General features: G+C 37.4%; 1 long non-coding RNA gene across 2 annotated transcripts in view; it reads left to right on the top strand.

The window, feature by feature from the left end:
• The window catches only part of LOC133081303 (uncharacterized), a 141,039-nt gene extending 114,372 nt beyond the window's left edge, over positions 1–26,667 (top strand). For both annotated transcript variants that reach the window (XR_009698777.1, XR_009698776.1), the window contains exons 4-8: positions 8,594–8,669; positions 10,699–10,960; positions 13,416–13,463; positions 13,650–13,701; positions 26,470–26,667. This is a non-coding gene — a long non-coding RNA (uncharacterized LOC133081303). The remainder of the gene's footprint in view (positions 1–8,593; positions 8,670–10,698; positions 10,961–13,415; positions 13,464–13,649; positions 13,702–26,469) is intronic.
• Positions 26,668–27,124: the final 457 nt, after the last annotated feature.

Genomic DNA, 27,124 nt, shown 5'->3' with positions numbered 1-27,124 from the left:
AAGCCTCTTGCACTGTTGGTGGGAATGTAAGTTAATACAGCCACTATGGAGAACAGTATGGAGGTTCCTTAAAAAACTAAAAATAGAACTACCATACGACCCAGGAATCCCACTACTGGGCATATACCCTGAGGAAAACCATAATTCAAAGAGAGTCATGTACCACAATGTTCATTGCAGCACTATTTACAATAGCCAGGACATGGAAGCAACCTAAGTGTCCATCGACAGATGAATGGATAAAGAAGATGTGGCACATATATACAATGGAATATTACTCAGCCATAAAAAGAAACGAAATGGAGTCATTTGTAATGAAGTGGAGGGACCTAGAGTCTGTCATACACAGTGAAGTAAGTCAGAAAAAGAAAAACAAATACCGTATGCTAACACGTATATATGGAATCTAAAAAAAAAAAAAAAGGTTCTGAATAACCTAGGGGCAGGACAGGAATAAAGACGCAGACGTAGAGAATGGACCTGAGGACACGGGGAGGGGGAAGGGTAAGCTGGGATGAAGTGAGCGAGTGGCATGGACATATATACACTACCAAATGTAAAATAGATAGCTAGTGGGAAGCAGCTGCATAGCACAGGGAGATCAGCTTGACGCTTTGTGATCACCTAGAGGGGTGGGATAGGGAGGGTGGGAGGGAGACACAAGAGGGAAGGGATATGGGGATATATGTATACATACAGCTGATTCACTTTGTTATACAGCAGAAACGAACACAACATTGTAAAGCAATTATACTCCAATAAAGATGTTAAAAAAAAAAAAGAGTGATCAAAGCAGAGTGCATAGTCTCAAAAGCAGACAGTGTGACAGAGCAGAAAACGGGATGAGGAAGGAGACACTTGAACCAAATGGGAAAACAATATTTTGGAGCCATTTAGCATAGTGTCAAGTAGCCTTACACTTGTCCACATCCCATAAACATATATTTGATTTTCATCATATTATGATATTTTTTTCAAAATGATATCATTAGAAATAGTTCACATATTCTTCTTAGTAATGAAGGAATTGTGTTATAAATTTTATAGTGTGCCAAAAATGATTAAACTGAAAAGCAAATGTTAGTGTTATGGTTTGGATTAAGCTATCTAGAATATTCAATAAATCAGAATCACTCCTTGCCTGGTGAAAGTATATAAAGGAACTTTTATTATAGCTTAGTAGTAAATTTATTCGGGTTGTTAAGGCCCCTCTGAAGAGTAACTGGGACTGAATGGATGACAAACTTGGAAAGATTATGAAGTTAAAAGGAAAAGGAGATAAAGCAAAAGAAATAAATCCTTAATCCTTTGTTCAGGAAATGTTTAGTCTTATTGTGTCCAATAAATCAGGGAAACACAATCAAAATGTCAAGATTCAATAAGCATCATCCTGTCTGTAACTTTTTCTCCCATTTTCTTTCTTAACAACAGTTCTTTGTATTTCTGATTTTAACCAGACCAAGCCTTTTTGCAACTGCATGCATTTTAAGTCTCATTTATATTAGGGGATGACTCTAGGTTAAAAAATAAGGGAAGGGGCTTCCCTGGTGGCACAGTGGTTAAGAATCCACCTGCCAATGCAGGGGACATGGGTTTAAGCCCTGGTCCAGGAAGATCCCACGTGCCGGGGAGCAACTAAGCCCGTGCACCACAACTACTGAGCCTGTGCTCTAGAGCCTGCGAGCCACAACTACGGAGCCCACGTGCCACAAGTACTGAAGCCCGCGCACCTAGAGCCCGTGCTCCACAACAAGAGAAGCCACCGCAATGAGAAGCCCGTGCACCACAACGAAGAGTAGTCCCCACTCGTCGGAACTAGAGAAAGCCTGTGCGCAGCAATGAAGACCAAACGCAGCCAAAAATAAATAAATAAAATAAATAAATTTTTTTAAAAAATAAGGGAAGGAATGAAGGTGGGAAATAAGAAAGGAGGATAAGAAACAAATAAGGAAGGAAGGGAAGAAAAAAAAGAAGAGAAACAAGGAAGGAAGTGTCAATTGAAAACAATAACAGAAGGAAGTGCAGCAAAATAAATAGACACCTCCAGTTCCCAAACTCTGATTTACCCTTTAAAAGCAATTTTTTTTGACCCAATAAGAGCACATGTTACTCTCCTATAGATTCACAATGCACATTAGCACATTAAGGACTTGGAGAGGGAATCAGTTTAACTTGTTTAACTCGACATTTCCCAAACATATGTTCATGGTATGCACATGGCTCCTTGTGAAACAACTATTAATGCCATAGAAATTTAATTCCCATGGAGCACACTTCAGGAAAAACTGGAGCTCACAATTTCAATTGCATGTATTATTGAATTTTATTTTCTTCCTCTTAAGCACAACTTCTCTTTTTTTTCCAGCTTCATTGAGACATAATTTACATGTAACATTGTGTAAGTTGAAGGTATACAATCAGTTAATTCGATACACTTATATATTGCAATAATGATCACCACCATAGCGTTAGCTAACATTTCCATTACATTACATAATTACTATTTCTTTTTTGCAGTAAGAACATTTGAGATATAGTCTCTCAGGAACTTTCAAGTATATAATGCAGTATAATTAACTATAATCATCATGCTGAATATTAGCTCCCCAGAACTTATTCATCTTATAATCAGAAGTTTGTATCTTTTGACAAATTTTCTTATCTTTGGCTGGATTATCGTGCTGTATCAGTTGTGAAGCATGTCATTATATAATGCTCAATATCCACTATTCCAGGAAATACTGTCCATTAGATATGTGTATCACATGCTTTCTAAGCCATGGTTCTTTGGTCTTTGAAGATATGGTTTAAATAAAAGAAAAAATGAAATGGGCTGAGAGGTCCCCAGGCTTCTATTTTGAAAGATAGGTAGGTAGAATCATGGCCTCCAAAAAAGTTCATGCCCTGATCCTTGGAATCTGTGAATGTGACTTTACATGGCAAAAGGGACTTTACAGATGTGATTAGGAGAAGAATCTAGAGATGGAGAAGTTATTTTGGATTATTTAGGTGGCTTAACCTGATCGATCACCTGAGTCCTTAAAAGTAGAGAACGTTTCCCTGGTGCAAGACAACCAGAGAGATGGTAGCATGAGAAGGACCATTGTTAACCTAGAAGGTGGGGGAAGGGATCCATGAGCTATAGAATGTGGCAGCCTCTAGAAGCTGGAAAAGGCCTCTGGAAAGGAATACAGCCCTGTTGATATCTCAATTTTATCCCAGTAAGAAAGACCTGTGTCAGACTTCTGACCTATAGAACTGTAAGATAATATATTTGTAAAGTTTGAGTCATCAGTTTGGGGGAATTTATAATGGCAGCAATAAAAATCTAATTCCATAAATAAGTATGCAAGAAGGTAGGATAGAAAACATTTGGATTAAACAACCTCCTCTGGTAAAAAATGATTTAACACACTTGTATTCTGGCACTGTCATAGGCAGAATTCTAAGATAGCCTCCAAGATTCCTGGTATATACACGATTTTCCCAGTTACTCAATCAAACACAACTCTGAGTGCTGCTGCAAAAGTGCAGATTAATTGAGGTCCCATAATTGTTGACCTGAAAATAGGAGATTATCCTTTATGGGCCTGACAGGTTATTACCTGACAGGTAATCAGGTGAGCCCTTAAAAAGGATGGGGTTCTTGCTAGCAGAAGAGATTCAAAGAATGAGAGAAATTTGACACCAGGGGGATTCTCCATTGCTAGCTCTGAAGATCTCCATTGTTTGTTGGAAAATTGTGGGCAGTCTCCAAGAGCTAAGAGTGGGCCCCAGCTGATAGCCAGCAAAGAAATAAGGACTTCAGTCCTACAACCACAAAGAACTGTACTCTGCCAACAATGTGAATGAGCTTGAAGAGCTCCCATAGTTCCAGATGAGAGCATAGTCAACATCTTGATTTCAACTTCATAAAATCCTAGGCAGAAAGCCCAGTCTTACCGTGCCTGGACTTTTGACCTTCAGAACTATGACTTAATAAATGGTCTTGTTTTAAGCTGCTAACTGTGTGATAATCTGTTACACATCAATAGAAAACTAATTCAGGCACATAATGACATAATTTTTAAAAGTTATCTAAAACTCCATTTCAGTCAATGATAGCATTTTCATGGGGCCTGAGGGAAGCACTTTCCGTCAGATCATATACCTTTGAGGATAATTATTTATCCACGTATGTATCACAGAGCCCATCCTCATGCACTGTAGACTCGAACAAATAGGTTTTGATTTGAATTAAAAAGATTCCACACCCCCTATCATATTGGGGATCATTTTAAAGGATGTTCAACTTTAAACACCTCTACTCTCATGATGTCAATTTCCTATTTTCATGTGGCAAAACAAGGCTACTCTATTTATTGAAAAGATGAAATATGCTTCTATCAAAAGACTAATAATGATCATGTCCCTCGATTATGAGAATAGACTTCAAGGCATTGCATCAGGAGGAATTGAATGGAGAACACCAGGTCTGCTCCAGTGCACGGTGACTGGTAATGCTCCAGGGCGCTTGCTGATGTTACTAATAGAAGTGACCAGGATTTGGTGAGGAAATGCCCGGAGGGCACTGCGTCTGAGTCAGGGGTCCGCAGGTCTTAAAAGCACAAATACTTACTGACTTTTGTCTTGATTGATTCTCTTGGCCTCCGTGCTAGAAGTTGAACAAACCATACTAAGACAAGGGACTCAAAAGGAGAGGGAGTAGGCAGACAATACTCAGGAATAAAAGAACAATGCCAATGCTGAAGTCAGGATCCAGGTCTAAGAATAATAGACCATGCCATAGTGGAAAGAACCTGCTTCTCATTTTGCTCATTTGTGAAATCAGATTTGGCAAGAGAACGCATTGCAATCCCATTTAATACAGACCCCCAAAATTTCTTTTTGGTGGACCTCAACCTGAATTACAGGTTGTAGATAAACAGGGACCTGCAAAGGGAAGTATGTGGTGGAAGCAATTGGTGAAAGTCTTTCACAACTTTCTCTATCCCAAGCAGAAGCAGAACACATGTAGAAAAATATATGTTGTGTTAACATTAAACCATAGTAATAAGAAAATATTTGGGTGGATGATAAGCCTTAAAACACAGTTGTCTTTTATCATACATGAATTTAAAACAATTTGTATCTAACAAAATGAAGAACTCTTACATCTAAGAGTTTTAAAGAAAAGCAATTCCTTGCTCATATAAATATGTCTGCTATGGCAACAGGAATTTTAAATCTGTGAGGAACTAATATTAAGTGACAGGTTCTCTAGGTCAGCTCTGTAAATGCAAGGCATTATTTGATTTAGATATAAGATTTTCATCACTTAATCATATAATTCAGTGAGATATCTTTATTTTAACCTGAACTTCTTTTCAGAAGACTTGAATCACAAAGAGAGATATTGGCAAGAGATGATGATTTGTTAAGTGTATGAGACAATTATTTTAGGGATTAACATTGTGTATATAAAATCTACTGATTGGAGACCCAATTTTATAGCAAGTATATTTTGAGTTAAAAAAGTGAGACAAAATATTTTTGTATGCTTAGGGTACACACTGTCTAAAATTTTTTCTTTTAAGGGTGCTATGTAAAAAGCATTATCACTATCAAAAGGTAAAAGTTATTAGTTATCCAGAATTTGTTCAGTGTAAAGGTTGGACCTATTGTAATCTTTTGAGTCAAAAGTGAGTTGCCTCTGTACCTTGATGGAGAAAAATCATTTTCCAGTTTGGGACAATGTTACTAAAGTGATTCTTAGAGACTGAAATGGAATAATTCTTTGGTATAGATGCATAGTAATCTATTTAGAAAACATAAAAGCACTAAAGAATATATGCCCCACGTTTAACCTTAGGGAAGTCCAATGACCTCTAAAAGATGCATGGGCTATGTGTGTACTGAGGGGGATGGAGGGATGCCCAATGTCAGGACAGGTGTCATTGTCCAGGTCCTCACTGGAGTTGTGGGCAGAACATGTATGGCAGTAATAATACTAAGCAGTATTTAGGATAATCTGGAATCTTCCATTTGGACAAATTTTTGATCAAATAAATCAGATTTGGATGTTATTAGTTATAATACCAATTGAATCTTTGATATGCCTCAGTCTTCATGGATGTTATTAATTGCATTTCAGTGCTGTTACTTTGCACCTCTGTGATAGTGTGATGTTTGAGCAACGTCAGAGAGCAGGGTCTGTGGGGTAACCAGACAGCCGCACTGGAAGTACCAGCTGTGCTCCTAGTCTTTCCCCTGGGTTTAGCTTTAATTTTTAATGAGATTGCCCCTGCTGAAGAGCTGAATCTCTAATAACCGGTATGGGGAATGATGTGTGAGTTATTAAAACATATAAGAGCTCAGACAATGAGAAGGGAAAGGGCTACACCCTCAGTTGTTGAATTCGTTGTAAAACAAATTCCTGGGAATTTAATGAATAAAATTTCTGTGGGCCTCACATTTGGAATTAATGAGGTGGAAAATATGAAATAACATGTAACAGCCTTGCAACACGGAGAACCAGACCTAGAAGAGTTTATTTTGGAGAAGGAATGTTTTCTAATCTTAGGTTCCTGTTTAGACTTATGACCACTAGCTGGCATGTGAATTCTAGTTAAACTCAGAAACTGTTTATTTTTGTAATTTTTGTCTGGGATTTTTCTCAATTTTTTGACTATCAATAAAAAGGCTGACTGGCTGAGAGCTTAAACCAGGCCCCGCTGGAGTTCACTGAAGAACTTCAGTCAACAACTATTTGTCTGACACTGGTCTCAGGCTGGGGAGAAGGTTGGGAAAAAAACCCATTCTGGGAAACTGGAGGCCTGGGTTTAGTTCTAGCTCTACCACTAGTTAGCTGCAGGTCTCAGAACAGTTATCTAACCTTCCTGGGCCTTGTCACCAGGTAAGTTCCCCAAAGTTTAATTTGAGAAACAGTAAGCTCCAGGTTGACAGATCTGGTTTTCCTAATGGTGCCTCCGTCAGACTGCTGCCAAAGTTTAGGAAACAAAGAATGTTTGGTCATCTGGGACTTGGGGCAATTTCCTAACACCTGCAGGACTTGGTGCTTTGGAACATCCTTGATGGTACGTAGCAAAACATATGACGTATATAGATAATTCCAATCCAATCCAAAGTGGTGCCTGGCAAAATGTTCCAGAGCGTTCATGTGTCTTTCTGCAATGTGACAGACATTCTCATGAAATTCCTGTGGCATATTTCTTGGACAGTTATTGATGTATGACGTACATAGAGAAAAGTGCTCCAATCTGAAGGGTCCTGCTCTCCTAGTCTTCACAAACTGAACACATCTGACTAATCGGTTTCCAAATCAAGAAATAGAACATAAGCAGGGCCACAGAACCTTGCTTGCTTCCTCTTCCAGTCATTTCCTCGCCCAAGGATAGCCACTGTTTCTAATGGCATAGAGTGGTTTTAAAATGTCAAAAAAAACCCTGATGAAAAATAGAGATTGCCAGGTCCTAATTTAGAGATCTTGACATGTCATTCAGAAATCTAATCCTTTGCCTGTGCCTGGATGAATAGGTACTACCCTTTTGGAAAACAGTTTGGTACTGTGTCTCAAGATCTCTTAACACATTTATTCTATTCCATTCTTGGATTATCCAAGGAAATCCAAGATTTCCAGATTATCCAAGGAAAATCTGCTTAAAAAAGGATGACTTCATATTTATGAATATTTTCACTTCACAGTTATCTGTAATTATTAAACCAGAAAAGTAACTCAGACATTCAACAATGGGTGAATCATTAATGAGTTCACAGATACAAACCATGAAACATTAAGCAGCTGTTAAAAGGGAAGACAGGGAAAGCACTTATCTTGTAATGTGTAGTAAAAAATTGTAAGTGCGAAATTACACTATGCTAGAACCATATCTTTGTAAAACTGAAATGCATATGGACGAGAACTGGAAAATATTTATGGAGAGATGTTGGTTGCTTTCTATATCTGTTATGTTGTAAAATTGTTATTGTAATAAAAGTCTGATGGGGTAAAAAAAAAAAAAAAAAGCTGACTGGTAGCTGTGCACGATTTTAGTTCCATGGTCAATTAAGCCTTCACAGAAATATAAAAATTTGAGTCTAAATTAAAGGAGACAGTCTGAGACCTGCCATTCTTGATATTTCCAGGTATTCAAATTCTAATGTAGAATTCACAGGAATATTTTCCACAATGGACATACCCAGAAGCAAACATTTTCTTTTAAAGGGATCATCACAACCCTCTGAATTGTTTGTTTATGGTTCAGGAATCTTTACTGGCCTGTTGGATTGGCAGAAGTCTCCTCTAAGGACCTCAAAATTTATCCCTGCTGGCACTGCTGATTTGACCAGATTATGTTTCAACCAGTCATTGGCTGTTTGTCATAGACCTGTTTTCACAGTTAACTGTCAGCTCTGGGCTCTTCCCAATTAAAATCAGACTAATGCCACTTCCAGCAGCTTGGCAACCTGCCCCTTGAGTTTACCATCTGTCACTGCTGCTGCTTTTAACTGATAAACCCCCTATCTCAGGCTTAACCCAGTAAGAAGTGTATTTCTTGCCCATGTCATTCTAAACAGGTGTTCTAATTGGCAGGCAGCATCTCCTGGGCAGTGATGCTTCATAGATCGGCAACATGTGGTTTCCAAGTTGGCTGTCCTTGCTGGAAGAGGTAAGAGAATGAAGGATTCATGGCGGAGGTTTTTATGGGTCAAGCTTAGAAGTGGTGCGCCTCCCCTCCACTCATATACCATTGACCCCAACTTAATCACATGGCCAGATCTAACTGCAAAAGATACTGGGAAGTACAGTCTGTCTTTGAGCCCAAGAAGAGGAGAAATTGGGTTTGATGAATAGCTAGTTTCTGACACACATACAACTGTACAACTATTTCCAGAGTATTTAAATTTTTAAAATTACTTTTTCCTTTGTTGCATTATTCGTGATTTCTCACATGTGAGTTTTAAAAATTATTCCAATTTGTCTCTGAAACATCTATTATAATTATAATTTTGCTGTACATTTTTCAAGCTATATATATATATACATATATATAGTACACATATATACATATAAAATATGTGTGTGTGTATGCATAATTCAAGGTTACATAGTTACATAGGCCAGATCCAGAACTTGAGACCAGGATTTATAACTTTGAGTCCACTGAGTGGTTTCATTTTATTGTACTTCAATATCAAATATATAGAGAAGATGACAAAAGGTCCATGAGCCAATACTTTTGATTAATATCATCTCTACTTTAAATTCCAGTACTGAGTAGTAAATATCTAGATAACTATCTTACATTTTAGAGCCACTAGGGCATCAAATATTGGGATCTTTTTGTAATTACCTTTGCTACTTCTTCCATTCTTTTTCTTTTAGTATTAAATATTTCTTTATCAGATTGACTCAGAGATTTATCATAATCACTCTGGCAATTGAGGAGTTAGAACGAGGCATAGATAGGTAAATAGATATGGTGGAAGGCTGAGCTTTCTAAAAATTACAAAGGTACAGAGACCAAACTCACATCATTTGCTTCCTCCCTTTCCCCATATCCAATAAAGGGTATCCAATGGGAGAACAGTAGAAAAAAACAATGGTTCCTTTAAAGTACAAAAACTGATATGGTGCTTGAATCAGAAATCTGACTACAAAAGCAACAAGAGGAGTGGGCTGATCTAGGTGGGTATGACAAGCTTTGAACCATGATGATGACACCAGTGTCTCTGTGTCACTTCCCAGGCCAGACAGCTGCTTCTCATTATCACTGCCAAGTAGGATTCCAGGAGAGAGTAGAAAATTGTGCATAAAGAAACAAACTGAATTTCAAATAAACTCAGAGAGGAATTAGCTAGTTAGTGAAAAACGCTAAAAAGCCAGAACCATCTGGTGTAGGAAAAACTACCCTAAAAGGGACTGTCAACATTACAAATAGCAAAAGAACAGATAGTCTTCCCAGGGTAGAATGAGGGGAGGTGTTTTATTGTGGTCTGATAAGGTGAGTAATATGGAAGGATTGTTTCCAGGCAGCTGCTGCCCATTAGATGAAGGTGGTGAGAGACTCCACTGAGAGCCTTTCAGACAAAGTTATGTGAAAGTATGCACACACCAGAAACTATTGAAGATATTAGATTGATCATGCTCCAAGTTCTATTGTGGCTAGAATGTTTTCTGGGCAAAGGGAAAAAGGCCAGGTTTGGATTGTCCATACATCTTAAACACTTAATAAAAAATTATATTATATTAATTCCTTTATATCCTCTGTTATTTGTCCAAGAGACGAAATATGATTCAGATTGTCTTCACAGGACTCTACTGATTGAAAAAGACATTTCTTGGCTTTCTTTTTCTCTTTCAATTCCTTAATTTTGTTTTTTTTTTTGTTTTTTTGAATTTCAACTTTAAACTCATCGAAGGTAGAACCAACATTTATTGATGGTTTACTGCTTCCCAGACCTTGTCTCAATACTTTATCTCTTGTAATCCTCCATACAACCCTGTAAAGGAAATAACTGTAAAAGTCACATTTCACAAATGAGGAAAGTGCTTTGCTTAAGGATACAGTAAATGGCAGAACCAGAAAATTTATTGTATTTCTTAGTGCAAAGGTCATGCTCTTTTCCTAGAAGAGGTGTAAGGATCCCTGACACTGGGTTTGAGCTTGACTGATTTTTCAGCTTTTTCTCTTACAGTTAACATAGCAGCTTCTTCAACTTTCCTCTACTTTCTGCTCTTGGAGGCAACACTGGAGCCTCGGTCACTGTGTTTCTTGTAATCTTGGGCAAGTCGCTTCACTTTGTCCAATAGTAAAATGATGAGATTGGACTAGAGGAAATCACAGATCTCAACCAGCTTTGACAAATCTCCAGTCCAAGGACCAGGATGTGCCAGCCTTTCAGCCACACTCCTTAATGCGATACCTATGAAGAATCTAGGAGCGTTTTCCATTGCCAGGTAATGGCTCCCCTCCCTTCTCCCCTCTTTGTAGGTAACTCTTTTTTAAAAGGTAAAAGTGGGGAAGCTTCTCTGTTTGGCATCCACACTCAGAAAGCCTGGTGTGATGGTGAACATCAATTTCCCATTCATCAAGATGAATTCAAGCCATCAGTCATTTCACCCATCTGCAATCATCAGGAAAATACCTAAGTCACAGTTGGAAGACTCATCCATTTTTCCAGAAAGTAGAAAGTGTTTGCCTCTTTCCTAGACTGGCAGCTGGCTAAAAGTGCTTACTCAAAAGACTATTGCTGAGAGGGATGATGTCTAACCATTACGGGAAATTGGCTGCATACGTAAATTTACACCTCTCTTTATCCTTACTGACTTAGTGTTTTTGTGATACTTGTATCATCACAGGAGCAAATGATAGGAAAGCATGGCAATTTCACTTACCCATGGAAGCAATTCACAAAAACAAAATAAAACAAGAACAGATCTCTTTCTCCACTGTGCTTGTGAACTTTTTTGGGCAGATGAAGCATATCTTTCCTTTAGTATAAAATCCCTTTAAACCTCACACGAAGTGATCTGTTTGCTCAGTTATTTACTCAATATCATTAAATATCTGTTTAACCCATCTAAGGGGCAAGTTACTTCTCCCATGAAACATTTTCTTACCTATAAAATGGCCAAAAATAATATGAGCTTATAGAGTTATTACCTGAAGTAATTAAGAAAATGCATGACAGTGCCTCCTTTCTCTGTGAAAAGTACTTGTCAGTCATTGTATAGAGTAAGAAAAGGTGATTTTGTAAGGAAATGGATCAAGTCCTCAAGAAGTTGCAGTCTGCTAAGAAAAATAAGGTATGTTCTTAAATCCCCCAAAGTTACAGAAGAAAGTGGCATGTATGAAAGAAAAATATAGAAAAAATGCCATAGGAGTTTGGAGAAGAGAGGATACTTCTAGGATTATCAGACACAATATTTTGCACAAGCCGTTTGAACTCCGCTTTTAAGGATGGATAGGATTTGGACATATACAAATGGAGGAGAGAGAATAGAGTTACTTCCTGAAGGTGCAGCATGAGAATAGAACTAAGAAATAGATGTCATAAGAGAATAACCAATGGTTCAGTTTGGTTGGAGTATGTGGTTTACGGAGGGGGGAATGGTAAATAAGGTTGGAAATGTAAGTATGACTAGATTGAAGATGGGGTTCAGTGCTTTTATTCTGGAGGCCAAGATTGGGGGTGATAGTGAGAATAGAGAGGTTATGAGGTGGAGTGGATGTGTAATGAAAGAGGACAGAAAGTTCAGTGAGGGACATATTGGATTTGAGATGTACCAAGAGCCTTCTTGTTGGATTGCTAGGGAGAACTGAGAACTGGGACGCTGGAGGAGAGGTACATGGTGTGGTACCTTGGCTGTACCTTTACAGCAAGCAACTTCCAATATAATTCAGTAGACTAGAACCGCCTCGTAAGACTTTTGTAAACACAGAGCCTCAGCAATTCCATCACTTATCTCAATCCCTAGCCACTGAAGGGAGTAGAGGTGACATAAGAAGTGAGAGTGAGTTTATTCAAATTTTAAAATAAAATTTGAAAAAGATTTACTGAAGGTGTTGAGGACCAAGAAGTGCCATACTGCATACATTTTGGATTCAATTTATAGTGTGTTCATGATGGTCTGGGGTGAAGGAACCTTAATAAGCCCTCGAAACAATTAACTGAAATAAGTTATTGATAAGGACAAAAAAAATAGAGCAAATCATACACCTTAACTACACAAGTGCCAAGAGTAATCACAAGATAAAAAATGACTGATATGTGAAAGGCAATAAAATCCGAAGGAAAAATGAATTGCTAACAAGTTGCTTTTTTAAATATTTTAATGTGGTAAGTTGCCATTCACATGAAAGGATTTTCTGATATGAGGATCAAAAGGAAATTTCTGGCAGCAAAAATTATTGACATAGAAAATTCAAGGGAAGCAGTGAAAATCCCATTACCATGTCAGGGAGCCTTATCTGTAGTTTACTTTCTGCAGCTTGATTTTGTTGATGGAGACTGGTTACAAAGATTAGGAGCCATAAAGATAAGAAAAGTTGATAGACAGAAAAGGTAACTTGAAAACAGCATAGGATACAGCCAACATGGCAGAATAATATCTTAACACCCCTATAACTCTGAAAATATCAAATAAAAGACTCCCTGCCATAAAACCTCAGGAAAATAACTCTGTGCAGTAATATAGGGAGAATATTTATTGGAAGGACCAATTTTCTTCATGGGCTTTGGGCCCATTTAGTAATATAATACGTATCAGAAATCTCTGCCGTGATTTCTCATAATTTTGTGTCTAACAGGAGGACTTCCTGTAAAATATAAGGCTTAGGCAATACACTTAGAGTGAATTCTCCAGAAAGTCAGAAAATAAAGTCAACATGACTTGTTTTCTCACTATTTAGGGTCTGAAATCAGAAGACCTGGCTGACACCGACCTTTGAGTTGATCCTGTGAGTAAATAAATAGTGGGAACCGAGGCTAGAAAGATCTGCAGAGACTTTGAAATTCAGGTTTAAAACTTTTGACTTATTTTAAAAAAGAAACAACAGGCCCCGAATAGAGTCACTTGTGCTCAGCCCCACATCAGCAAACCAAGATTTAATACCTAACCTAATTACAGTTTCTGTATCTTCCAGGCTTGACATTTTAAACCGATTGGCCTGGAATTTCCTGATCTACACTAATGAGGTAATCTTCAGGTGACAGGCCTCCACCCTTCCCTTAGAGGAAGGTGACCTTGCCTGAAATAATCCTTCCTTTTGTTTTTGACTTCCTTGTCTCACACCCCTTTTGCCTTTAAAAACCTTCCATTTTGTAGCTCCTCAGAGTGCCTTTCTACTTGCTAGCTGGGATGCTGACCAATTCATGAATTATTGTATAAAGTTGATTAGATCTTCAAAATTTACTCAGTTGAAATTTGTTTTTTCACAGATTATATCCTTCTGGAAAAAAAAAAAAAAAGGGGGTAGTTATGTGAGGTCTGGGGGGGAGGGTGGTAGGCAGTAATATGACCAAATCTGTATTTTATAAAGAGTTGTCTGACAGGTGTAGAATAAGCTGAAATAAGAAGAGATTTGAACTCGGAAGAAAGATTAAGAAGTTTTTTGTTTGTTTGTTTTGTTTTGTTTTTTTGGCTGTATTGTGAGGCTTGCGGGATCTTAGTTCCCCAACCAGGGATTGAACCCACGCCCTGACTGTCAGTGAAAGTGCTGAGTCCTAACCACTGGACTGCCAGGGAATTCCCAGGGTCAGAAGTTCTTATAAAGCCTGATCTAGATAGTGGCAGAGAGCATGGTCCAAGAAGTGTTTCTCAAGTAGAATAATAGGGTTAGAGGAAAAAAGATCACTGTTATATCTTTAAAACACATTCTTTTAGTGAATGTCAAAATAAAGTTTTTTAGTCTTCACCTAAGATTTTGCTCTAAATATTAAAGAATAATGTGATTGAATGTAATATTCTAGATTGACAGTTATTTTCATGCACACTTGGAACATCCTACTCTACTGCCTTCTGGACTTCATTGTTGATGAGATGTTTGCTATCAGTCTATCAATAACTTTCCTTTGCTAATTTTTATGATTTTTCTCTTTATTCTTTATTTTCATTACGTGACCACAGTGTGGATTTATTTTTATTGTATTTTGATTTCTTGCTTGATTCTTGAAGTAAATTTTTGATCTAAAAATTCAGTTTTTAATCAATATTCTGGAATATTCCTAGCAATTAATTCTCAAAGGTAGCCTACCACCATTCCTTCCTTTCTCTGCTTCTGCAGTTTTTATTAAACATTAGATATTAGGCTTCTCAATCTATCTTTCATGTCTCTTAACTTCTCAATATTTTTCTCTCTTTTACTTTCTAGATTGCATTCTGGGTAAACATCTCAGTACCATTTCCAAATTCACTAATTAGCTCTTTTACAGATTTCAAGTTAGAATGTATCCCACCTACTGCAGTTTTAAAATTTCGAGGATTAATGTAAGTTTGATGTTCAAATTGTCTAATTGATTCTTGAAATCAATTGATCCACATGATTCTGTTTCATTTCTGTTTACGTTGTTTCAAAACTTTATGTTCTTTTCAAGATGGCAGTTATGCCTTGGTTTATTTCCTTAAACACAATGTACTTATTTTAAAGTTTTCATCAAATTGTTCATGAAGAGAATTTCATATTGAGTATTTTGATTTTTGATTGCAGTGGCTTTCTTAGCATTAGAATTCTTCAAGTGTTTGTAATACTGCCCTGCAGGCCTCTCTCTCTCTCTCTCTCTCTCTCTCTCTTCTCTCTCAGATACACACACACACACACACACACACACACACACACACAAACACAATCTCTTTAGAGTCTGGAGTCTCCAAAATGAATAAAAGAAAGAAGATGCATGGGAGTTACCAATTCAGGAGGACAAGTTTCTCTTACAAGGACTGACAGTTTGGTAGCAACCTTAGAAGTCTCTCACTACTGATAGTTCTGGGAAGTATGTAAAACTAATCTTTTATCAGCATCTTGTATAGCATTTATCTTGTGTCTTATATTTATCAAATATGTATTAAATACATATTTTTTGAACTCATTTCTTAGTAACCATGCTAAAGAAAATTGCAAAACCACTCAAAATCGTACCTACAAAGGGAAACTAAAACCCTATAATTATATAGAGGTCTTCTAGAAGCACTGAAAAGTTATACCATTTCCAGAAGGAAAAATAATAATAAAACGTTACTGCAACTATTAATCCAGGTCTGAAACTCCCATGTACTATCTTAGGAAAGTAAGAGACCAGAGCAGATGTAGTCAGGATGTGCTTATTATCATGAAGTCTGGGAATGTGAGCCCCACAGAGAAAAGGTTGACAGCAAGAGAAGAAATGAGCAGAAAGGAAGAATTAAGGAGATGCTAAAGGGTTTAACATGAGGAGGGGTTTACAAAAGACAAGCTATGTTAATTGGAAATATAGAAGCGCTAATAAAAAATGAGACTGACTGAATGCCCATAGAAGATGTTAACCCAAGGTCTGGAGAGATTTAGGAAAGGAGGAGACATCATAATAAGAACTATAATATGTTATATTTGTACAGCAAATTACTTTTTATGAAGCATTTCTACAGATTTTATCTTATGTGAACTTTACAACCACCCTATGAAGTAGAATAATTATTATTTAGGTTCATTGGTAGTAACATATATTGAGCAGCTTCTTTGTGCTAAGAAATTTCACCTGTTTATACAGTTTAATTGGAGTCAGAGAACCTGGATTCAAATATCAGCTCTTCTACTTATAAGCTAGGAGGCCTTGGGCAAGTTACTTAGTATCTCTATTCTTCCATACCCATTTTTTCAGATTCCACATGTATGTGTTAATATACAATATTTGTTTTTCTCTTTCTGACTTACTTCACTCTGTCTGACAGTCTCTAGGTCCATCCATGTCTCTACAAATGACCCAATTTCATTCCTTTTTATGGCTGAGTAATATTCCATGGTATATATATGTACCACATCTTCCAGAAATTTGCTGGAATTTGGTAGGAGGAAATTTCATTTCCTCTTGGAAATACCAGTAGGCGCACTTACACTTCTCTCAGATGGGGCCCTGTGAGGATGTGAGGGCTGGAACTACTGCAGCCATTTTGCTATTATTAGAAGAGCATGAAAGAGAATAGAGGGGGAGGAAAAGTCTTTGGTGACATCAGCTGCTTGTTGTGTGAGCCCATGAATTGAGTCTTGTCTGAAGCCAGTCTTACTTTTGGACTTTTCAGTTATACAGCTCCCACATTTTTTTTTAAAGTATGTGTTACTTTTTTTTTGGTCACTGGTAACACAAAAAGCCCTGATACAGTAAATGTTTAATAAATATTGTTATGAAAATATTTGCAGTTTATTTTACGTAAAATGGGTGCATAACACTAATATGTAAAAAGATATTAAAAACAGTTTAGAAAAGGCAACAACCTGACGGAAAAGCAAGTAGAGTATAGACAGTTCACTGAAAAAGAAATAGAAATGGCTCTTAGCCATATTTAGAGAAAAAGCTTAAACTGGCTCAGTTTAAAAGATATACAAATTAAAACTACATTGAGATACAATATCTCACCCATTAGATTGACTAAAATCCAAATGTTTGACAATGCATTTGATGAGGTTCTGGGCTAATAGGCACTTTACCGCATTTCTGCTTGGAATACAAATTGTCATAACACCCATGGAGTATTTGTCGGCAATATCCAGCAAATTTACATATGAATTTTCCTTTGTCTGAGTAATCTAGGCCAAAGCTATACAGGCAAAATATTTTTTAAAATTAAAAAAAAAAAAGATTATATGGACAAGGATATTTATTGTGCTGGTTGAATTTAAACAATAATACATCTACTCAATAGAGTACTCTGCAGCTGGAGAAAAGGATGAGGAATATCTCTATATCTTAATATATCCAATATATCAATATTAAGTGAAAAGGCAAGGTAAGGAAAAACGTATATAGTAGGCAAGCAATTGATTGAGAAGGAGGTTATATGAATACACATATTGATATTTGTTTATATTTTTTTATTTTTTAATTTTTAAAATTAATTAATTAATTTATTTTTGGCTGTGTTGGGTCTTCGTTTCTGTGCGAGGGCTTTCTCTAGTTGCGGCGAGCAGGGGCCACTCTTCATCGCGGTGCGCGGGCCTCTCACTGTCGCGGCCTCTCCCGTTGCGGAGCACAGGCTCCAGACGCGCAGGCTCAGTAGCTGTGTCTCACGGGCTTAGTTGCTCCGCGGCATGTGGGATCTTCCCAGACCAGGGCTCGAACCCGTGTCCCCTGCATTGGCAGGCAGATTCTTAACCACTGCACCACCAGGGAAGCCCTATATTTTTTTTAAATGGAGGCTAAAGTTTATACTTTTTGAAAAATGGTCACCTAAGGAGGAGGAAGTAGGGTGGGGACAGATATCAAATCTAGACTTTTTGATATACCCTTGATTGAGGATCCATTAAATATTTTACATAATTATAAATCAAAATTAAATTTAAAAGGCAGCTCCTAATAATCAAAAGTGAGATAGAATAGTTCTTTTGGTGGCATAAAGTAACTTTTTCAAGTTACATTAAAACACAGTCATTTGACTGTACATCCTAGGGACAAAAACAAAACACAAACTTTGTCATCAAAGGATCCAAAATCTAGGTGATGTTAGTATAATTAAGATAAGAAATTAAGACTTCCACTTCTGGAAAGATGGAGTAGATGTTCATTTCCCTATTCCTGCCACTAAGTACAGCTAAAATCCCTGAACATTATATATATACAAGCATAAGAAGACTCTGAAAGGTGAAGAGAAGAAGGCAGATTGGCCATGGACCTCAGGATCTAAGGAACAACATAGCAGTGAGTTCCCTGTATTTTCTTTTTGCCTCATGTATCCTGGACTGAATGCCAGAAATGCCAACAAGCATAGACATAAAAGCAGCAAGAAAAGCCTAGTCCCTCTAGCCAAAGGCTCAGCAAAGGTGCAGCCTTGTAAGACAGACAACTCGCAGAAACCTCTACTCAAGTCAAACATCATCCCACCCCCATCAGCCAAGGCTGAGTGAGGAGCCTAGACACCCAACCTTGCCTGACTGCTTGTTGCAAGTCACCCCTCATGCTGCCCCTGACCAGGGTGGTATCAGAGTTGGACAATCAGGGAGCTGAAACTTTACCATCAGCAGTAACAAGGACTCTCCCTGCCATGTTGTCAGTGGAGGTCACTTGGGGAGTAGTAACTAGGCACTCCTATCCCCATGACGATGTCAATGGAGGCCAAGTGGAGAATGTGGACTTCAACCCCACTGGGCACTAAGCAGGTGGCATCCACCTTCTCTTGCTGGTGTGGTTTCAGAGGAGTCCTGCTAAAACAGAAGATTCAAATAAGAACCAAAGTATCATAACATAACGTCCAACAGGTCTAGGATTCAAACAAAAGTCACTCACCTTACCAAGAACCAGGAAAGTCTCAACTTGAATGAGAAAAGACAATCAATAGATACCAACACCAAGATGACCTAGATGTTATAATTATCTGACAAAGATTTTTAAAGCAACTATGATAAAAATGCTTTAATGAACATTTATGAACATATTTGGAAAAAAAATTCAGCAAAAAGTTGAATATATAAAGGAAAACCAAAGCTGAAATAAAAAACTCAGTTGATGGGCTCAATAGCAAAATGGAGAAGACAGAGAAATGTTTCAGCAAACTTGAAGATAGAAAAATAGAAATTACCAATTCTGAATAACAGAGAGAAAATAGATTGGGAGAAAAAAAAAAGAACACAGCCAAAGGGACCTGTAGGACTATAATAAATATGTAACATTCATGTCCGAGAAAGAGTGGGACTAAAATAAATAATAATGACTAAAAATTTCCCAAATTTGGCAAGAGACATAAACATACATATTCAAGAAGCTGAGAAAACCCCATACAGGATGAACCCAAAGAAATACATGCCAAAACAAATCATAATCAAACTTCTGAGCAATAAAGACAAAGAAAATTTTGAAAGCATCCAAAGAAAAATGACACCTTACCTGTAGGAGAAAAACAGTTCATTTGACAGTTCAAATAAGATTTCTTATCAGAAAACACGGAGGCAGGAGGAAGTGGCACAATATTTTTCGAGTGATGAGAGAAAAGAACTGTCAACCCAGAATTCTATAGCCAGTGAAAACAACCTTGAGGAATAAAGGGGAAATCAAGACACTCTCAAGAGAAGGAAAGCTAAAAGAATTTGTTGTCAGCAGATCTACCCTCAAATAATGGCTTAAGGAAGTTCTGTAAACAGAAGGGAAATGAAAAAAGAAGAAAACTTGGAACATCAGGAAGGAAAGAAGAACAAGAGAGTAAAACTATGTATTAGAATAATTTGCTTTCCTTTAGTCTTTAGTCTTCTAAATTATATTTCATGATTGTGGCAAAATTAGAACAATTTCTGATATGGTTATCAATGTATGCAGGGGAAACTTTTTAGATAATTATATTATAAATGGGAGAGGGTAAAGAGAGGTAAGATTTCATTCACACTGGCAAAATGTTCATGGTAGACAGTGACAGGGTGCATATATAATGTAATACCTAGAGTCTTCACTAAAAAGGTTATACAATGGGATATACTTAGAAACACTATAGATAAATCAAAATGGAGCAAAAAAATGTTCAATTAACCTACATGAATGCTGGAAAAAAATCAATTAAAACTGAAACAAAAAGATGAAACAAACAGAAAATAAAAACCAAAATGACAGACACAATCTCTCACCTATCAGTGATATGTCAAAGGCATTACGCTGAGTGAAAAAAAAAAAAAGCCTTTCTCCAAAGGTTGCATACTGTATAATTCCATTTATATAACATTTTCAAAATGAAAAATTATACTGATGGACAAGAAATGAGCAGTTGCCAGGGGTTCAGGATGGGGGGGGTGTGACTACAAAAGGGTAACATGAAGGAGATCATTGTGGTGATAGAACAGTTATGTAACTTGGCTGGGTGGTGGTTTCATGAGTCTACAGATGTCATAAAACAGCACAGAACTGTAAACACACATTGTACCAATGTCAATTTCCTATAGTTTTGTAAGATATAACCACTGGGGGAAACTGGATGAAGGGTACAGGTGACTGCTCTGCACTATCTCTGCAAATTCCTGTGGATGTATAATTATTTCCAAATTAAATGTTAAAGAATTGTTACTCAAGAACAATGTTTTGAAAGTTATAAAGTAAATATGCACCTAGTGCTGTCGTAATGAGGAAGCACAGGGCCTAATTCAATATAAACAAATCAGGACAACTTGACAGAAGAGGCAACAGTTGCACTGAAACTTGCAGGACAAATGTTTGTCAGGCAAAGCGCAAAGCTGACCGGAGCATTTCAGGGTTATGGAATTGTATGGGAATTCCTCCCAAAAGAGGAAAACATCCGGAGGAGGGCGCGCGGCTCATTATGAACAGGCTATGCGGTCCCGTGGGAGAGCGGCAGTCCTAATGAATGAACATCGATACCTCCACAGACATTCCATGGACACAAGTTTATTTGCCCATGTATATGCTGACTTATGTCTTTCCGCCCCAATGCAGATTGTATCACTATGATTTCATGAGAAAATATTGAGAAGCAAGACACATTTTTCTTTTTTTACATCTCATGCCACTGACCTTCAATTAATTATCCTTTTTTATCATGGGTGCATGCTCAAAATTTTAATAGAAGAAAGATGAGAGAATAAACCAGGTAGATACTGAGGAAAGGTGGAAGTGGATTTTAAACATTTATTAAATAATGGGTGAAGTTACCATTAAAAAAAGTACAACGACTACCAAAAACCATTGATTCTGTGGGATGGAAAATAGCTACAGTGTCCATCAGGGGCTGGATGTACACAAACGCAGGATCATGGGCCTTGTAAGAAGTTCCATTCAGGGAGACAATACGCTACCATCAGAAAATCAATACAAATGCTAACTTTTTCTTCTAGTTCCAAGTTACATTCGAATGATTGGAAGGATTGACCTGCATCTGTAGGAAAAAGAATGAAGCTATTGATTGTCAGTATGGGTCAAATATTTCATAAATTCATTCACCCTTTCCTTTATCCAATATTTATTGAGTATTCATGGTGTGTCAGGCATTCTTCTAAACACAGGGGCTTTCAAAACTTAAAAGCAAGGAAAGAAATTTGCCACATATGAGTTTCAGAACTTTTACATCTAAAAAATATGGAAACATGATTATGATATTCAACAAACTGGGGAAAATGTTGGCCCCAAATAGGAAAGACAAATGGTTACTATCCTTAAAATACAAAGAGCTCATATAATTTTGCAATTGAAAAATTGGTATAAAACTAAAATAGTTCAGCAAAGATATATAAACTGTTAATAAATATTGGAAGTGATGCTCATTCTCACTATTAAGCAAAGAAATACAAGTCTAAGCAAAATACTTTCCACTATTACAGGAAATAAAATATATACTGTCTGTCATACAGAGTGAAGTAAGTCAGAAAGAGAAAAACAAATACCATATGCTAACTCACATATATGGAATCTAAAAAAAAATGGTATTGATGAACCTAGTGGCAGGGCAGGAATAAAGATGCAGACGTAGAGAACAAACTTGAGGACATGGGTGGCGGGGGAGGGGAAGCTGGGACGAAGTGAGAGAGTGGCATGGACATATATACACTACCAAACATAAAATAGATAGCTAGTGGGAAGCAGCCGCATAGCACAGGGAGATCAGCTCGGTGCTTTGTGACCACCTAGAGGGTTGGGATAGGGAGGGTGGGAGGGAGGCTCAAGAAGGAAAGGATATGGGGATATATGTATACATATAGCTGATTCACTTTGTTGTACAGCAGAAACTAACACAACATTGTAAAGCAATTATACACCAGTAAAGATAAAACAAATACACTGTTGCCAAGGGTGAATAGATATATGCCCAAATAAGTTCAAATTTTTGAAAAGTCTTCTCTCAACGTGAGTTAAGAGTCTAAAAATGTTCAATAACTTTGCTCTAGAAATGGTACTCTAAGGATTTTTCATGAAGAAATAATAAAAAGGCAGACAAAGAATTATATATGTAGATATTCATTTAGATATTAGAATAATTTTAAAACAACCTAAATTCTAATGAGGCAGTGATAAAGTAAAGAACACCAAATTCACAAATTGTACTGTTAAGTAGACACTGAAAATAGTATTTCAAAGATTGACATGGTAAAATACATAATCTACAAATATCAAATAAAATGTCAGGATACATATGTATGATTGTTTTGTAAAATACTGTTAGGTATATTTTTATTTTCCCTTTTATACTTTTCTGTATTTTCTAAATTTTCTATAATAAACATATTTTACTTTTGTAATTGGTAAACCAGCTATAATTTTAATATAATTATTTGATAGCTCATTAAGGAATTATGTATCAAAATTGATTTTTCTAACAATGTTTCAGTAACTGAATATAATGTTTCTTCATAGAAAATTATTAATTCCTAATTATTATGTATTTATTTGCTTCTTATCTATCTTCCTTAGTAGAATGTCAGCTTCTATCTCTGTATTTGTACTACAATTCTATGTAACAGAACTTTCTGCCCCAAAGGAAATTTTCTATATCTGTACTGTCCAATACAGTAGCCACCAGACAAACACATGTAGTGACCGAGTACTTGAAATGTGGCCAGTGCAACTGAAGAACTGAATTTTTAACTTTATTTAATTTTAATTAATTTAAATGTAAATTTATATAGCCAAACACTGTATTGAACGATGTAATTCTAGAGCCCAGAATAGTGCCAGGTAAAGAGTAGGTGCTAAATAAACACTTGTATAGTGTTTGGATAGATAAGTGAAACTATTTGATGATTTGGCCTTTTTTTTAAAAAAAATTTTATGGGAGTATAGTTGCTTTACAATGTTGTGTTAGTTTCTACTGTACAGCAAAGAGAATCAGCTATACTTACACATACAGATTTGGCATCATTTGATGACATTGGGATAAGAACAGAGATAAAGTTGATATTATCCAACATATAATATTAATATTAATATTCCAGTTTGGAAGTTGTTGTCCCTAATATCAAAATGAAATGGGAAACGGTGGCTCTAATGATACTTACTAATAAATGCTTAATGGCACTATAGATATGAAATCATTTAATCCTCCCAATCTCAACAAGTAAGTAAAATCATTTCCCCTCATTTTACACATAAGGAAACAGAGCACAGAGACGCAAGGTAACTTACTCAAGCACACACAGCTAATGGAGCCAGGGTTCAAATCCAGGTAGTCTGGGTTCACCTGTGTTCTTAGCCTCTGTAATTTAATGTTTAGATACCCTTTCTAATGACTAGGGCGGTGTTTGGTGTCAAAGCTACGGGTCTAACATTACAGCGGACCAAGATGGATTTGGATGGATTTTCTAAGTTGGGCTTCCTGTATTCGAGCACAGTGAACGTAATACATAGTGTCTTTGGTTTGGTTTTCAATGCATCTACACAAACTCTTGAAATTCATCCAACACACATGTACTACATGAAACTAAGTGCCAGATATTGTGCTAAGTCCTGGAGCTACAAATATAAAGAAGCTATGTTGTCTTCCCTCCAGGAGTTCTTACACTAGTAAAGAAAGGTTCGTAAAAAGAGATTACAAAATGTGATAAGTACAAAAATGAAAATATAAAAATAGCATTCTGGGAGCCCAGGGGAGAGAGAGAACATTTGGAAAGAATTGATATTGAGGGCTGGGGGTCCCTATTTCCACTCTACTTTCTGCTTTGCAAATTCACCCTGACCCTCATTCATGCTGTGAGACACCCAGGGTTATGGTCAGAGCTTGTAGATTTGGGTTTGACGCACATCTGCCATTTACTAGCTAGTGACTTCCGGGCAAGTTGTTTTTGGGTTCTATAATAGGTTCAAACATCCCTACCCTGTAGATCTTATGGATTTTCTAAAATGAAAGTCAAAACGAGATCTTGCTTGTTTTAATCCAGTACAAAATATAAAGCACTATGCCAGTGTCAGGAATTACTCTGATTTGTTAATCTATACCATCTAAAGGGGGTGGAAAAGCAAGGCTTTTATCCTAAAAACTCTTGGGTGACTAAATGGCAGACCCGTGCATGAATAATGAATGGAGTAGGCTCCCTGGAAGGTGTCTAGACTTCAGGGGGGTATCTGATCTAGCATCCCAAAGGATCTCATTTGCAAAATGTACTGTCAGTGACTGGGTTGGCATAATCGGGGTTGCATTACAGAAGTCTGGTTGGAAGATGAAAGATAAAGGACAGCAAATGGAGGGTGCAAGGTGGTGTCTGGCAGGCATCGCAGGTATCAGTGTAGATCTACATTTCATATTAGTGGATCACAAGAGGGAGAAAAGCAGGGGGTCCAGGAATATTTGAAAAAGAATAGAAATCTGTGAGCTGTGACTTGAAGTTCATCAATTTGGCATTAAAAAAAAAGTCACATTTGTGAAACACCATACAGCTGTAAAATATACTTGCAAAAAGATTTTCCCTTTATCCTAAAAAAGAAAAGAATAAATAAAACCCTAACACCGGACAGTTTGCGTTAAGCACTATCACCCAGATTTTGTAAGTAAAGAAAGGAAAAAACCTAGAAAGCTTAAGTTATTTGCTCAAGACCTCACAATATAACCAATAAATAAGAAAGAATTTCTGACCTGAAGACCAGTCATTTCCACCACACCGTGGAAAATAGGCATAGTAAAAAGAAATGAAGTTGGCCAAGTTGATCTCACTGGAGAATAAAGTGAAATTGCAATTTAACAGGAGAATCAGGCCTGGATAAGCTGTGTTGCCAGCACTTAGACCTATAGATGACCCTTTTAATTGGGATTAATATTTGAAATTTACTCAAGATTTTCAGTGAGTTAAACAGGGAAATAAACACAGGAGTAGAGCTTTACCTCTTTAACCTTCAACCAGATTCAAGGATGTTGGGCAAAGAAGTTATTGCTTGGCCTTTCCCCAGGCAAACTCACTTTCCTGGAGGCCTGTCTGCAATGGCCAGAGGCTGTCTTCTTTGTAGCCGGAACTCTGAGAAGTTGCCTTAAAACAGAAGTTCCTCGGGCTGCCCTGGGGAACCTGGCATCTCTTGAAATCCTCTTATGAAAGACAGCTTTTGCCTAAAGCTCTAAGTAACGCATAAAAGGCAAGGGAAGATAGTGGCAATTATCCAAGGGATTTCAGCAAGAGAAATGAATTTCAGGCAAAAATCTCTTAGAGCAGTGCTTCTCAATTTTTATTGTGCAGGGATCTTGTTAAAATACAGACTTTAACGAGGGATCTTGTTAAAATGCAGATTCTAGTTGGTTAGGCTTGGGGTGGGGATGGAGCTTCTGCGTTCCTTACAAGCTCTCAGGTGATGCTGATGCCGGTCTGTGGACCACACGTTCAGTAGCGAGCTTTTAGAGCATCCGCTTCCTGACAGAATTTGCCCCAATTCTCCACTTGCTATCTTTGGAGCAGAGGATCTCAGAATTTAGGTCACATTAGAATTACCCTAGGAACTTGGAAAAAATGCAGCGTTTGATTTGGTAGGCCTGGGTGGGCCCTAGGAATCTGCTTTTCTAACAAATACTTCAGCTGTCCCATTTTCTAAGAAATGTTGCTTTAGGGGAAGTACAGTGGTGACCCAAGGTACCCAGAAATGGCCCAGAAATGCTCAATAAAGCCAGTACACAGCCTTTGGGACCAGTAAGTCCCAGTAGCTAGTGAGAGGTTTCTTTAATTGGGGAACAATATAAGATTCAATTAAAGAAGTTCAGCCCGTAATTCAGCAAAATAAAATAAGGTTATTAGGGGTCTCACATGGGCTTCTGCATTGCTGGGCAGAGAAAAGGAGTCTCACATCTCTGATTACACCCCTGCTAATTTCATGCTGCAGGACCTGCTACGTGACACAAGTAGGAGGAAGCGGAGAGTGACAGTAACTGACACCCGAAACTCCAGGAAGAGGGCAGGTGTAAGAGCCCCTAGAGATCCAGACACCCCAGTAAGAAGTAAGAGGACACGTGTAGCTCTACAGCCAAAACGGAGTCATATTTCTTGCTCTCAGAAACTGTTTCTATGGAAACTCACTAGAAAGGTCTCTTGGTCTCTGCAAGCAGAGATCATTTTGAGAGATGTGTGGTTTTGTTTGTTTGTTTGTTTTGTCTTTTTGTGAATGTAAAGTAGCAATATAAAAGTGAGTAAAATTGATGCACGGTGGAAACAGAGTTGTTCTCCTCTATGATCTCCTACTTAGATAACCCCTTGGGGAGGAAGGGATGACATGGTTTCAGATGGCCATCCTGAACTGCAAGAGGACACAAGGTGATGGAGAAAAACAAGGTGGGGCTGAAAAGGCCGTGAATCAGAACCCAAAAGATTAGTTGCTGCAGTACGGGCTCAACCACTAAGTGGCTGTGCGGTCTTGTACCATCACTGGACCTCACTGGATCTTGTGTTCATCATACAACGAGAATGGCATTAAACTAGATTGAAAATAAAGTCCTGTGTAGCTTGGGAAGTCTGTGTTTTCACGACTGCAGCCACTGTTT

The sequence above is a fragment of the Eubalaena glacialis genome, chromosome 20 (genome assembly GCF_028564815.1).
Source record: "Eubalaena glacialis isolate mEubGla1 chromosome 20, mEubGla1.1.hap2.+ XY, whole genome shotgun sequence".
Classification (NCBI taxonomy): Eukaryota; Metazoa; Chordata; class Mammalia; order Artiodactyla; family Balaenidae; genus Eubalaena; species Eubalaena glacialis.
Note: the sequence above shows the minus strand (reverse complement) of the source record. Positions and strands in the feature narration are given on the sequence as shown.